Source organism: Solea senegalensis, linkage group LG16, assembly GCF_019176455.1.
Source record: "Solea senegalensis isolate Sse05_10M linkage group LG16, IFAPA_SoseM_1, whole genome shotgun sequence".
Lineage (NCBI taxonomy): Eukaryota > Metazoa > Chordata > Actinopteri > Pleuronectiformes > Soleidae > Solea > Solea senegalensis.
In genome coordinates this window covers 574410-589316 of record NC_058036.1, presented here as the reverse complement: position 1 = coordinate 589316, position 14907 = coordinate 574410, and positions in this window count along the sequence as shown.

The following is a 14907-nucleotide window of genomic DNA, read 5'->3' as shown; positions in this document are numbered from 1 at the left end:
AATCTATTATACACATCTCTATCTTAAATTTACTTAAACTCATCTAATCTACTCTAATGTACTCTACTTCCATCTAATCTGTTAATTAATCTGTTCTACTCCGCTCAAATCTACTATACATCTAATCTGTTAATCTGTTCTACTGTTCTCGGGTGGGGTAGCTCAGTGGTTAAGACCAGTACCCCGTGTGCAAAAGACTTCATGGTCGCAAGTTCAATTCCACCCCTGGCAGGGTTGTACTCAATTCCCTTGTGAATTGCTTTGGATAAAAGCGTCTGCTAAACGACATGTAATGTACTACACTCTAATCCACTATATATCTAATCTGTTAATCCATTCTACTTCTGTGCAGTCTAGTAAACTTTAGATTGAATCTCACATTTCCTCTTAATCCAGCAGTTTGTTAGTGTCAGTGACGTGATCACGTGTTCAGTTAACGATTATAAACCTTTCATTTCAAACACAGATGACATGACACATCAATAAAAACAGCTCCTGGTCTCGGCTTTCACCTGATGAAGAACTGCCGAGTCGCCTGTGGGTCTCTAATCTACAGCTAAATCCAAGTTTCCTCTCTCATCAAAGCAGAATTAACGCTGTACTTCACCTAATCTGCACCAGATTAAGTCTGCGATGACTTAAGAACATGTTCACGTCTTTATCTCACTGTCACACAGACGTTCATAAACCACTCACTCTCCCACACCAAAGTCCACAGGCGACCGTGTTTTCACTCAGAGCATAATCCCGGCACAGCGTTCGTCTCCCTGTCGCTGCGAGTGGCGTTAAATGAGCAGCAGGGACGGGATTTTAAATCAACTCTTTCCAGTGAGTTTCACATTGAAACTGTCACGGGCTCACAGACAGATTTCATTTCCCACTTTGTTCTCCGGTGCCTGTAAAAGGTCACGCTGCCTTATTTCAGCTAAAACACATCACAAATGGGAATATGAATTCAGTCCTGACCTCCTTTTGTGTTTGATCAGGCAAAAAGACACTCAGCCAACATCTGGTGCTGTGGATCAGTGGTTAGACGGGGACGTCTTGCAACGGGTCACAGTCTGAAGCCACTTAATAAATTCTGCGATATCTTCAGAGTGTTTGTAAACACCAAAGTGATTGTCAGTCTACTGCTGCCTCGTGTGGTCACTTTGTGTCACTGTGGTCAATCAGCACAAAGCCGAATTCACTAAAATAAGAGATTTGAACTTAGTGATGGAGGCAGCAGTGGACTCCTGTGTGTGTGTGTGTGTGTCTCTGTGGGCTTTGGTGTGGGAGAGTGAGTGGACACAATAAAACCAACGCAGACACAATCATAAGGGACATTTATTCAGCCTCAGTGGGGAAGGACGAGTGAAAGCTGGACGTCGTGTGTCTCTGAATAATCCTCCTCTAACGTATGCTTTTGATGTTAAATGTGAATAAATCCAACGAGATTAAATGAACGTAATCCACAGCAGGAGGCAACAAAGAAGCACAGACATAGACTTTTAATGTGTTTTTTTTTTTTTGGGCTCCTTTTGAAAGACACTTGCTTTGACACATGGAGTTTGCCTCTTCCTCCTCTTCCTCCTCCTCCTCCTCCTTCAATTATTATCTCCAGATATTCGCTGCTGCTGCTGCTGCTGCTGCTGCTGCTGATGATGACGTGACTCGATGTAAGCAAGGCCGAGGCTGTTTCCTTTTTCCAAAAATAAAAAAACAACTATCCTGAGTGAAAGGGAGGAACTGTGTGTTCCCTCTCGTGTCCTCGCTTCTCCTTTAGCCTTTGCTCCAGTAGCAAAGAGAGGGGGAGATAAAAGAGGCCTCCTCCTCCTCCTCCTCCTCCTCCTCCTCCTCGGCTGACGTGACCTCCTTCTCTCTCTGCTTCTCTATGCGTGCGAGCTGATTCATCCGTTTGCTTCATTTGAAATGTCTATATCCCATAATAATGACGAGGAGGAGAAGGAGCCCTGGATTCCACCTGCTGCCTGTTACGGCCGTAATTGGCTGAATATTCAGCCGCATGTTCAGCGGCGTGAAGCTGAGCTCAGGTCAGCGAGGTGATGATGGATGATGGATTATTATGGATTATTAGCGTGCGTCTGTCAGATGATGGAGAAATGTCATCATCTCTCTGCCGCTGCCTCGTTCTCTTCTCTCACATTTACAACTGAGGCTCAATGGATGTTTGTTTCAATTTAGCTCAATCATGAGGGCCCCCACGGACACCAGGGGCCGAGATGGCTCCTGACGCAATTTCATGAGAGGAACCCAATGTTTTCCTTCGGATTATTAGGGCCTGAGCATGAAAGCCAAGGGCCAAAACGGCTCCTGGCACACAGTTGTGCGAGGAACCTATTGTTTTCCCACAGATTGTTAGGGCCCGAGCACAAAAACCTGGGGCGGTGACGGCTCCTGGGGCCCCAGCATGAACGCCAGGGGCCAAAATGGCAAATATTTGTGCAAGGAACTAGGGCTGTCATGTCAACCAAAGAAATCCATGGTCCACTGAAGCCCTGACATTTCGACTCAAAATCGGGGGGGATGTGGGCTCTGAAAGCGTTTTGCACGATTTCCGAAAATATAATATATACTATACTACGTTGATATCAGCTGTTGAGGAATATTTGGATGATTTGTCTCATAAAATAGACTAAAACCTTGAAATATGCCAATTCTGATATGATCACCCCCAATTTGATAAATTAACCATAGACTGTATAAAATTATCAGATTGTGAGTCGAACCAGAACGTATCGACTGATTAATCGACCAGTCGACGGGGACTTTACAGCCCGACGAGGAACCTACTGTTTCTCTTCAGATTATTAGGAGCCCCAGCATAAACGCCAGGGGCCAAAGCGGTTACCTTCAGATTATTATGTAATATCTGTGGCTGTGGTTAACGTGTATAAAAAACCCTGGAAATGTGGCTCTGTGGCGCCCCCCTGAGCCATCTTGGGTCACTAGTTACATTTCCACCAGTAGGGGGCAGCTTTCTTTTTTAATTTGGCCTCGTTGTCTCCTGAAATCCCCTCTGTTTCACGTCGTTCGTCACTCACTGTGGAAGTGAAGCTACAATGTCACGGCGTAAAATAATCCAGAGTTACATCATCACCTCCGTCTCTGAGCGTCCGCCAGGTTTTAATTGTGGATGCACCGAGAGGAGCAGCGTGGGAGTGAGGAGGAGGAGGAGCAGGAGAGGTTACCTTGAACTCTTGTACCTTCAGTCCTGTGGAAATCCTTCCCTTGTCTGGGAAATTTAAGGCTTTTTCTGAATTCTCTGGCAGGACACAGGCTCCTCTCGGCGCTCCACCACCAGACACCAGACCCCTGACGGCAGTTTTTCACCAGAAACTCCCGGCTGGAGCAGGAGACGCTGCGAGGCTCCACGACACACACTCTTTCTGGGGGGGTAAAATAAACACCAGAATATGATTAAATTCCAGCAGACGTTACCGTACATGAGAGCTGCGATTCAAGGCCACGCAGACCTGGATTCAAACGCACGCCTGGCAACGCTCCGTGTTTCTGCTGCCAACTCATGTCACGGGACGACCAAAACCAACAAGTGTGGAGAAAACAAACAACTGGTATTTCTTATTCCTCGGAGCCAAAGAAGCTGCCGCGCTGCTCGAGAAGCATTAAAAAGACATCAGTGAACCACATTATAACTCTGTCTGCTCAAACCTTATCTTGACCCGAGACACGATTTCAGTCCGCTGCCGCCCCGTGTGGTCACTCTGTGTCACTGAGGTCAATCTGAACAATGGATTTCAAAAGCCAAAGTGACAAAATTAGACGTGAACTTACCGATGGAGGCAGCAGAGGATCAACGGCTCCTGTGTGTGTGATGTTAAAATCATCATTTATTTCTATGGACTTTGTTGTGATGCAGAGACAAAGCAGCAAACATGTTGTTAAGATGAAAACATGTCATTAACAGAGACACGGCGCTCTGACGGTGATCAGCGGTGTCCAAACAGCTGCGCTTCATCACAGCCTGATGCACGGACGTGAGCTTTGATCAGACGAGGAACTCGATTCTCACACTCGGAGCTCCGAGTGTCACCGGAGCAGAAAGAGCAAGAGGTCCGACAAAGTCTCAGCTGCAGCAACAACGATTAAAACTGACGATGATAATGAGGGACGTGGAGGAAGCTGGTCCAGGTTTCTGTGCAGGACCATGAAGAAGAAGAACGGTTTCAAGCTTGTTCTAAAGGAGACATCGCTGAGGGGACGTGACGTCCCAGTGTCCCAGAGAGGAGAGAGACTTCTGGCGGCACCACAGGACTCACCTCAGCGTGTTCTGACGAGGTTAAAGTGAGCACATAATAAAATGTCACGTCAACAGAGGCCGGACGTCCAACTCAAAAATCAAAGCCAACAACGTCCGACTGTAGATCAGTTAAAAAGACTTAAAATTAATACTTATAGTTCCCAATTCTACTTAGAACTCCCAATGTTCCAAATTCTTCTTAAAATGCCAAAATCTACTCAAAATTTCAAAATTAACTTACAATTCAAAAATCTACGTATAGTTCCAAAATGTATGATGACTCCACCCACTTTGAGGAGGAGCTATGAAGTCATGGAAAACCATACCAAAGTGAGTGGAGCCGTGCTGAACTGATGTGAAAACGTTAAAGCGGCTCCATTAATGTCGCTTTTCCACTACATGGTCTAAATACAGACCATAATACCAACTCTTCTTCTGATATATGGTAGTAACGAGTAACAAAGATCGTTAGAGGAAAAAGCTGCTAGGAATATAAATAACAAAGTAAAGTAACATAGTATTTGTACTTTGTTACATTTACAACACACCAGGTACCAGGTAAAATCTGGCTCCGCCCAATGTCTGAAAAAATGAGTGCTGTATGAGGGAGGGTGGTGACTGGTAAACAGGGCGTGGTCTGGTCTGATGGGGCGGTGCTTATAAAAGCGGGGGAGGAGTCGGTACCAGTGATGCAAGTGTGGACTAAGAAAGCTAATGTTAGAATTTCAGTGCAGTAGCCGGTGTTTGACCAGAGGGGGCAGTAGATATAATTTTCATGTATTATTCCAGAATCTACTGTCACTTTTCCACTACATGGTCTAAATACAGACCATAATACCAACTCTTCTTCTGATATATGGTAGTAACGAGTAACAAAGATCGCAGCAGAAACACGTATAATTCCAATAGTTAAGATTGACACCTGGATTAAAGGTAGTTATTTAAGTTATATTTAAGGGTTTATTCTGCTTTAATCTGTTTATAGATTTCTAACTTCTCCTCTGCCGCTGATCCACAGCAGTCGAGTGGAGTTGTAACTTTGAGGGATTTTTAATCTGCTCCATCTCCACAGATCAAACTCAGCCAAAGCATTTAGTCTCATTAATTCCGGGGCTGATACAGTAAACACACTTTTATTACGGCGCGGAGCCGTAACCCGAGAGGAATGTTTGCCGACTTTTAATAAACGCTCCTCTTTAAAATCCCCAGGGCTTTACAGCAGAGACAGAGCGAGGTGAAGGGCTGAATATTCATGTGAGCAAATGAGTTTGACTCAGGCTTTATCTTCTTCTTCCCCTCCCTCCTAAAAACCCATCAGGCTTTTATGAGACACATCTCTTCTTTAGCTCTTGTTCCTTGGGTGTGAAGTGACAGACTCTTTAATGCAGCCGGCTTCTCGCCGCCTCACGACTGCGATGACACTATTCAGCCGTGACCTTTCTTCTCTGCTGGCGCCGCAGCATCGCTCACAAAAGAGCGGGAGGAGGTTAATGCGAGTTTGGCGGCAGGAAAAGTAGAATCTTTCCAACTCTCTTCTCCTTCTACTACTCGCTGTCCGTGTGTGTGTGTGTGTGTGAGTGTGAGTGTGCGCCCTCATTGTTCTCTCGCCGCACAAAAGGCGCTTTTCAGCGTCCAGATGTGACGGAAAATTGAAATCCAGAGTAAAATCAGGGAAAAGTGTGGCTGATGAAAGGATGAGGCCAGGTTTCAATCAGCTGCTTCTTTCCCCATCCAGCTGAAGGCGGGAATGAGGCGACACCAGGATGAGATGGAGTGATCTGCGGGGGTCACCGGGGTCAACGGGGTCACGTGACGCGGACGCACATCCAGCGTGAACTCGTAAAAATGTCACGTCATATAAATATGTGCAAAGACGAACAGTGAGAATTTCCTGTTCTTCCCTTTGCGCGACGTGACTTTGTTGCGCGACGTGACTTTGTTGCGCGACGAGACTTTGTTGTCTCCTATGGCGCCATCTAATGCTGGCGTGGCTTTGTTGCACATGACACGACTACGTTGTGTGTGGCATATGGTGCGCTGTGACTTTGTTGCACGGCGTGACTTTGTTGCGTGCCGTGACTCAGTTGTGGGTTGCGCGCTGTGACTTTGTTGTGTGTTGCGTGACGTGATTTTGTTGTGCGGCGTGACTTTGTTGTGCTTTTGTTTGTGTTGTGCGGCGTGACTTTTGTTGTGTGTTTGCAGCGGCTTTTTGTTGTGTAACTTTGTTGTGTGTTGCTTTATGAGTTTACTAGCGGCGCATGACTTTGTTAGCGGCGTGACTTTTATTGTGTGTTGCGTGGCTTTGTTTGCGTGACTTTCTGATTGTGTGTTGCGTGACGCGACTTTGTTGTCGCGGCGTGACTTTGTTGTGTGTTGTTGCGGCGTGACTTTGTTGTGTGGCGTGACTTTGTTGGCGTGGCGTGACTTGTTGTGTGTTGCGGGCGCTGACTTTGTTTGATGGGCGTGACTTTTGTTGTTGCGTGACGCCGGCTTTGTTGTGTGTTGCATGACTTGTGGCTTTGTTGCGCCCGTGACTTTGTTGTGTGTTGGCATTGAGCGACTTTTTGATAAAGCAGTGACTTTGGGCGGGCTTTTTGTTGTGTGTTGGGTGACTTTGTTGCGCTGACATGTGTGTTGCATTGATGTGACTTTGTTGCGGTGACTTTGTTGTGTCTTGTGATGTACATTGTTGTTGCGTGATGTGACTTTGTTTAGCGGCGTGACTTTGTTGTGTGTTGCGTGATGTGACTTTTGTTTGCGCGGTGACTTTGTTGTGTTGCGTGATGTGACTTTGTTGCGCGACGTGACTTTGTTGTGTGTTGCGTGATGTGACTTTGTTGCACGATGTGACTTTGTTGTCTCCGATGGCGCCATCTAATGCTGGCGTGGCGTGGCTTGGTTGCACATGACGCGACTACGTTGTGTGTGGCATGGCGTGCCGTGACTTCGTTGTGCGGCATGAATTCGCTGTGCTTCGCTGGTCCATGAACCTGCATAGCCGGTTACTGTGCCACCTGCTGGCAACAGGAACAAACATCACTTCATTTACATAAATATTTCAGGGCGTGGTCTAAGTTTAATTTACTCTGACATGACACATTATTGGTGGCCTCTCTCTCTAGCGCCACACGCTGGCCACTGCGATCATTCCACCCTGATTTTTGTGGTATTTTTTGTGGTATTTTTTGTGGTATTTTGCTGGTGTGGCGTCTGTGGAGACGTTTGCCTAACGTGACAGCGGCACTTAAAAATGACTGACGGCGTGAAATTGAAACAAATGGTGGTGAACGTGTGAACGGTTGACACAATGATGACACGTCCGTTTGTCAGAGACAGTAAATGACGAACGTGGAGCAGAATCATTTCCTCCTCCTCCAAAATGACACGCACAATTTTGTTTTTTACCTTTTTTTTGAAGGGAAAGAAACAGGCGTGCAGCATCGTCTCCAAACAGAACGCACTTCCCTCTTCAGTGCAGCGTGAGTGAGCGGCGAGGACGGCGTGTCCTCCACTCACCGGGACACAACAGCCTGCTTTCTAGGAAACGTGTTTTTCAAGGCTTCCCAGAATTTGACCAGACCCTCGGTTTCTATAAATATTCACCCGCTCGATCCACGCGGCTTCCCCCTGAATTATTTACAGCTCAGTGATGAACACATGAACTGACATGAAAAGATAGATAATTTGATAGATAATAGTAGCAGTTCTATTTATCAGTAAAACTTTATAAAAGCTGATTAAAAGGGCGGTTTGAGATGTTTTGGGTGGGTGACGTGAGGGTGTGTGAAGCCGAGGTGTGAGCTCAGTGTCAGACAGACTTTTTTTTAACCGCTCACTCTCCCACACCAAAGCCCATAGAGAAAATCAGTGATTTCAGTTCACAGGGACACAGGAGCTGCTGGTCCACTGCTGCCTCGTGTGGTCACTTTGTGTCACTGCAGTAAATCTGTGCAAAGGCTTTTAAACACCAAAGTCACAAAATAAGACATTTAACTTGTTAAAACGATGGTTTTCTCTGTGGACTTTGGTGTGCGAGAGTGAGTGGTTTACAAAGTGACACAATCTTCAGTTTCGCTGTTTTATGTTGTTTATGATGAAGCAGTGAACACATTTATTTTTAAATCATAGACTTAAGCTGACATTAAAAACCTCACGTGACCTGAACTGAACCTTTAAAGAGCACAAAAAAGTACTTATGTGTGAGTGAATATTATGAGGTAGTGAATCAACACAAGATCTAGATAAAGTTAGTGTCTTTGGAACAAAATGTCACTAACTAACCTAAATCAACCGGTGCCGTTAAAATCCAACTCCAAAATCCAAATATATCAACGCTCCTCTCGTTTAATTACGAGTCAAACAGAACTCTGAACTCTGGCTTTTTAGAAACTTTTTTAATAACGTTGCTGGTGAATGAAAACTTTATTTAAGCTGCTGCGAGACTTTCAGGAGAGAAACTCATTAGACTTTTCTCACGTCAAGCTGCTGTTTCCATTAATGTGAGATGAAGTTAAAAAAAAGATAGAAAACTAATCAGTGTTTGTGTGTGTGTGTGTGTGTGTGTGTTAAATATGTGCCACTAAGTGTGTGTGTGAAGCATCTCATCTCACTGATCGACAGACTTTGTAAACCACTCACTCTCCCACACCAAAGTCCATAGAGAAAATGAGTGATTGTAGCTCGCGGGGACACGGGAGCTGCTGCTCCTCTGCTGCCTCGTGTGGTCACTTTGTGTCACTGACGTCAATCTGAACAAAGGATTATTATGGCAGAATTTACAATTGACGTGACATTAAGTGAGAAAAGTTCAGTCTAAAGTCTAAGAGTGAACTAAAGCAACAAACAGATTCTTAACATATCGTGAGTGAGTGTAGATTTATTAAATCAGACTTTTGTTGAGTGAAACTTTAGATGGACGAAAAAAAAACGATGGATTTTCACCTTATTTGACATTTTTGTTGTTTCTATTTTCCATGAATTTAAGTTGAATGAGATGAACACCAGCTGTGGTGTTTATAATATAATATAATATAATATAATATTTCATTTTATATTAGTCACAGCTGTTTATATCTTCTTAAACATCTTATTTCATGTATCATATTCTGTTTTCTTTACATGGACGTGTAATAATCGGTGTTATTTGAAGTTTAACATCAACAGCAGTGACCTCGTCTCCTGAGTCCTCGTCTCCTTCACTTACTTACTTTCCTTGACATCTGTACTAACCTAGAGTCACCACTAGAGGGCAGTGTGTCCTCATATATGTCAGTGACACAGGCTGTGAAACATTCTATTTTGATGTCCTTTATTTAATCAAATGTCCTGTGTTTTTATCTTTGTTCCAAACTGTGGCTTAGTTTACTTTGGTTATATGAATAAATTCTAACTCTAGATACTTTTAATTCTAACTCTAGATACTTTTAATTCTAACTCTAGATACTTTTAATTCTAACTCTAGATACTTTTAATTATAACTTTAGATACTTTTAATTCTAACTTTAGATACTTTTAATTCTAACTCTAGATACTTTTAATTCTAACTCTAGATACTTTTAATTCTAACTTTAGATACTTTTAATTCTAACTCTAGATACTTTTAATACTAACTCTAGATACTTTTAATACTAACTCTAGATACTTTTAATTCTAACTCTAGATACTTTTAATTCTAACTCTAGATACTTTTAATTCTAACTTTAGATACTTTTAATTCTAACTCTAGATACTTTTAATTCTAACTTTTTAATACTAATTCTAACTTTAGATACTTTTAATTCTAACTCTAGATACTTTTAATTCTAACTCTAGATACTTTTAATTCTAACTTTAGATACTTTTAATTCTAACTCTAGATACTTTTAATTCTAACTTTAGATACTTTTAATTCTAACTTTAGATACTTTTAATTCTAACTCTAGATACTTTTAATTCTAACTCTAGATACTTTTAATTCTAACTCTAGATACTAACTAACTCTAGATACTTTTAATACTAACTCTAGATACTTTTAATTCTAACTCTAGATACTTTTAATTCTAACTCTAGATACTTTTAATTCCAAAATAAGAATAAATTCAACAGTTCAAGTCATTTTCTGTGCATTCATCCTGAGCTGCTACATTTTTCCATACATATTTTACATTATTATATTGTATTTTTGAACTACTATCTTATTTTATGGCTTATTCTATTCTTATTTTATATCACTATCTCGTCTATCAGTGCCACAACGAGTTCATTCCCCTTTTTGTCAATCTTTTGTGTAGTATTGTACATTAGTTATATCATTTTTCTATGATAGAGGCAGATTTAGTTGGATTTCTATGGTCTCATTGTTCAATAATTCCATCAAATCCTCTCAGAATAAAGTAAAGTGAGAGATTCTACTTTTAAAGCCTCGTCACTAAATGTGTAGTGCTGAACAAACACAAACCAGATTATCTTCAGTTTAGAGGAGCAGAGAAAAGAAGCTGAACCTGACACTCAAACTCATTTAATAGTTGATTTTTATTCCATTCATTCATGAAATATTGTGTCAGTGCCTAAAATAACATCATCCGTGCTGGAAATACACGTTTTTTTGAATTCTAAATGATGAAACTTGGGTTTAATCTAGTCTCGCCGGTGAGTCGGGGTTAATGGACTGTGCAGATGTTTCATAATGGAGCGTAAGAGCAGCAGCTTCATTATGTGGAGAAGTGACACCATCATCACGTCCTCGTCCAAACCAGTCAAGTGCAACCACATCCATTAGGATAATTATCCGTGGAACTGGGACACAGAGGCACTTATGAACACCAGATCCTGGTCCAGATCTGGACCTTTTCTCCACCCCCCCCACAGCTCAGGCCTCTTAAATCCACTAAGTGGCCCCTCCTTGGTTTTGAGGCGGTTAATTGCGGATCTCACTGTGGCGTTGGGTGAAGCCGCTCACGCCTGCATTGTTTTCACGTTTCCGTGTTTTGTTGCCATGGAAACACGTGCACTTTTAATATAGGAGCAGTTTGCACTCGCATGCAAGCACACTTCTTATTCTCTCTGCCCTTCCTTTCACTTCCCTCCACGTCTGTGAACGACACAGTGACACAACAACAGGAGGAGGAGGAGGAGGAGAAACACTCACTCCCTCCTTCTTCTTCTCTGTGAGTGAGTGAGGGAGGGGCGTGCCAGTGGTCAACGCTAAAGAACACAAACCGCCGCCGCCGCAGTCACACAACAGTTTGGAGAGACTTGGCCGCCGCTGCACGCGTGGTCAGAGCGTGTTTTTATTCGTCTGCTCACTCATGTGACGCCACATGACGTCGTTTAAAGGGATAGTTTAGGATTTTTAAAGCGTGAGGTCAGGGTGCAGAGGTCCACACGTCTCACGCCGCCATGTTGGCGGGAAAACCTTCTAAAAACAAATGCCGCACACGCGGTCGGAGAGTTCGGAAAGCGCTCAGCGTGATGACGTTGCATCTTTATGCATCTGCTCGTGTGAGTGACGCTGTTTAAGCTTCATTACAGCGTGACACTGGTGGATTTAAAGGGATAGTTTGGGCTTCCTACGCCGCCATGTTGGCAGGAAAACCTTTAGTGCTGGTTTCAAACTTTAAATCCACTGAGAACACGCAATATATCTGGTCCTGATACTGCCCCCTGGTGGTTATCACCAGTATGGAAACCTTGTGAAATCCTTCATTCTACTCCAGAGAACGATCTAGATTTTCTGTTTTTTTATCTAAGTTTTTCATACTTTAACTCCTTGTTTAATCCGTGATAATAAAAATATGGGGTGAAATTCTCTGTTGGTGCAGTAAAATGTCCTGTGTGCATTCATTTAAATGTCATATCCTGTTTAAAGTCAATGTTTGACACCATAATCTCCTAACTCATCATGCTGGTGGAGGCAGGGGATTGTGGGTAATGTTGGCGTGTTTGTTTTACGGTGATTTAACCAATTATGTGGCCCTGACCTCTTTGCCAAACCCTCGCAGAGCTGAGTGAGGGAGCGAATGAGTGAGTGCCTGAGCTGCGAGAGTCGTTATGGTCGCAGTCAAGAGTCAGCCACGAGGGGGCGGGGCTGAGGTTATGGTTAGGGTTAGTGATAAAATTTTGTTCAGGCTATCAAAATGAGTTGAAGTCGATGCAGAGTCCTGAGAAGAGTAGCTGCACAAACCTGTGTGTGTGTGTGAGTTCCAGGTTTTACTCATGTCGTAGGGACATAAAAGTGTTTCCACACTCACATTACGGGGACCCGTTTTCCTTACGGGGACAAAAATCAGGTCCGGCCTAAAAATCAGGTCCGGCCTAACGTACGTTATTACAATTTAAGGCAAAGACATGTTGTATGGAACCGTGGCCCTTCCCCCTCATGACATGGCCCCTCCCCGACCTGAGACCTGCTCTATGTGCAGTTTGTGGTCACTGCTTTGTTTTTGTATTTTCATATGGATTTACAGAAATTAAATAATATTATAAAATAATGACATATATTAAAAATAAAGCATTATAGTAGAATGTGTTTTGTTGTATTTCATAAAAAAAAAAATGGATTTATGGAAATGGAACAAAATAAAAAAAATGGTAAAAATGCATTTTGTATTTTACAAAGAATAAACAAAACTAAATATTATAATCTGAACAGTAAAATGTATTTTGTTGTATTTTATATCGTTTTTTTAATTAAATGAAAATAAAATGAATGTCATGTTTTGTTGAATGAAATGAAAGAAAATAGTACAATGTGAATATTTTTTAAATCCAGGTAAAAAACATTCCTCATATGGTTGATCTCTTCTATTTTGAATCATCTGCACTTTACGTTCTTTATAATAAGAGTCACATTTTATTTTTTATTTCTCTCTTTATATTATTCTGTTCTTTGTTTTTATTTCTATTACAATTTGGTGTTTTGAAATGTTATTTTGTTTTTTTTTGTATGTAAAACACAAAGAGTTTCCCTTGTGTATGAAATTACATCCAAAAATGAAATAACTTGGTTTTGAATCATAACATTTTTGTTTTTTTTCCATAAATAATGTTGGGTTAAGGTCAAGGTTAAGGTCAAGATTCGGTCAGTAGTAGTTATGGTTAAGTTTAGAGTAAGTGTCCAGGAAATGAATGTCCTCTGAAGTCATGGAAACCACACTGTGTGTGTTTGTGTGTGTGTGTGTGTGTGCGTGCGTGCGTGCGTGTGTGTGTGTGTGACACTTGGCCCATGTCGTCAGCTTCCTAAAACAAACTCTCTCTTCGTGTCTCTTTGTTTTAACTGGACTCAAACTTTACTCGACGACATTTTTACATAAGAAAAAATACAAACAACTGTTTTTCTGGACGCTGAAACCTTTATATTTACTATAAAAGTGATGCAGATCACGGTCGTTATGTGTTAAAGGACAAACATCTGGTTTAGTGAATCCAGCAGAAACACGTCAGTGATTTATGTCGCTTTGCACACGAGCGGCAACAAAGACGAACATCCCGCGTGTTGCCAAAACAAGCGTGAAACACGTCTTCAACATGACTGATTTATAGGAGGAGCCACTTACAGCTCCTCTGAGTGGAGCAGAAGATAGAATATCCAACAGTAATGTTACGACATACAGTTTATTTACTGCAGTTAAAAAATGTTTCCAAAACTCCGGAAATCCCTAGAAATCGATGTTTCTATTCAAGGAAATGGAGCGTTTGATTTTCTGTTAAGTCACTGTCAGGGAGGAAACATGTTTGTTTGTTTGTTTGTTTGTTTGTCACTAATGATCACGACGACTTCACCAAAGTTCTCCAACGTAAAGAACCTAACATGACAACAGTTCCCATGATGCCACACGGTTTCCGCGGTTAACCCTAACCCTAACCCAGTTATTGTTTTGAGTGACTGTGCGTTTAAGGTAAAACTACAAGTAGACAAGTGAAGATGCAATACCAGGACTTTCCACTAGGAGGAACTAACCTGGACTAAAGAAGCTTCTTCAAAAGCTCAGCCTCATATCTGGGGATAATTATCGTTAGGATTTTATAGATACCGATACTAGGATTAGGGACACATGTATGAAAGCTTTTTGAAAGAAAGAAAAATAAATAAACTGGCAGGAATTCTGACTTTAATCTCAGAATTCTCACTTTTTTCTCAAAATTCTGACTTTCTGATGCTAATCTCACAATTCCGACTTTTTGTCTTCAATTTCAGATTTTGGACTTTTTCCTCAGAATTCAGATTTTTTTTCCCTCAGAATTCGGACTATGTGCCTTTAATCTTTGAATTCAGACATGTGGCCCTGATACGGATAGTTAGAATCTTTTTTTGATACTTTTCTATCAGTGGCCACTTCTTAACTCACCACCAGGGGATATCATGTAAATGATATGAAATAAAATTTAAATAGTAAAATGCATTATTTTGTATTTTATATATACATATATATGCAGTATGTGGTTTTTTAATGAAATAATAATAATAATGTGTGAAACTAAAACCAGTAAAACTGAAACTTTTTTTTTTAAATCCAGGTAAAAAAAAAACACTTCTTTTTTCATATGGTTGAGCTTTTTTTTGTGGAGTTTGAAATGACATGTCTCTTTGTTTTTCATCAAATTTGTCCACACGTTTGAGCGTTTTCCAAAAACCAGCTCAGTTTTGAAGAAAAAAGGGAAAAACAAAA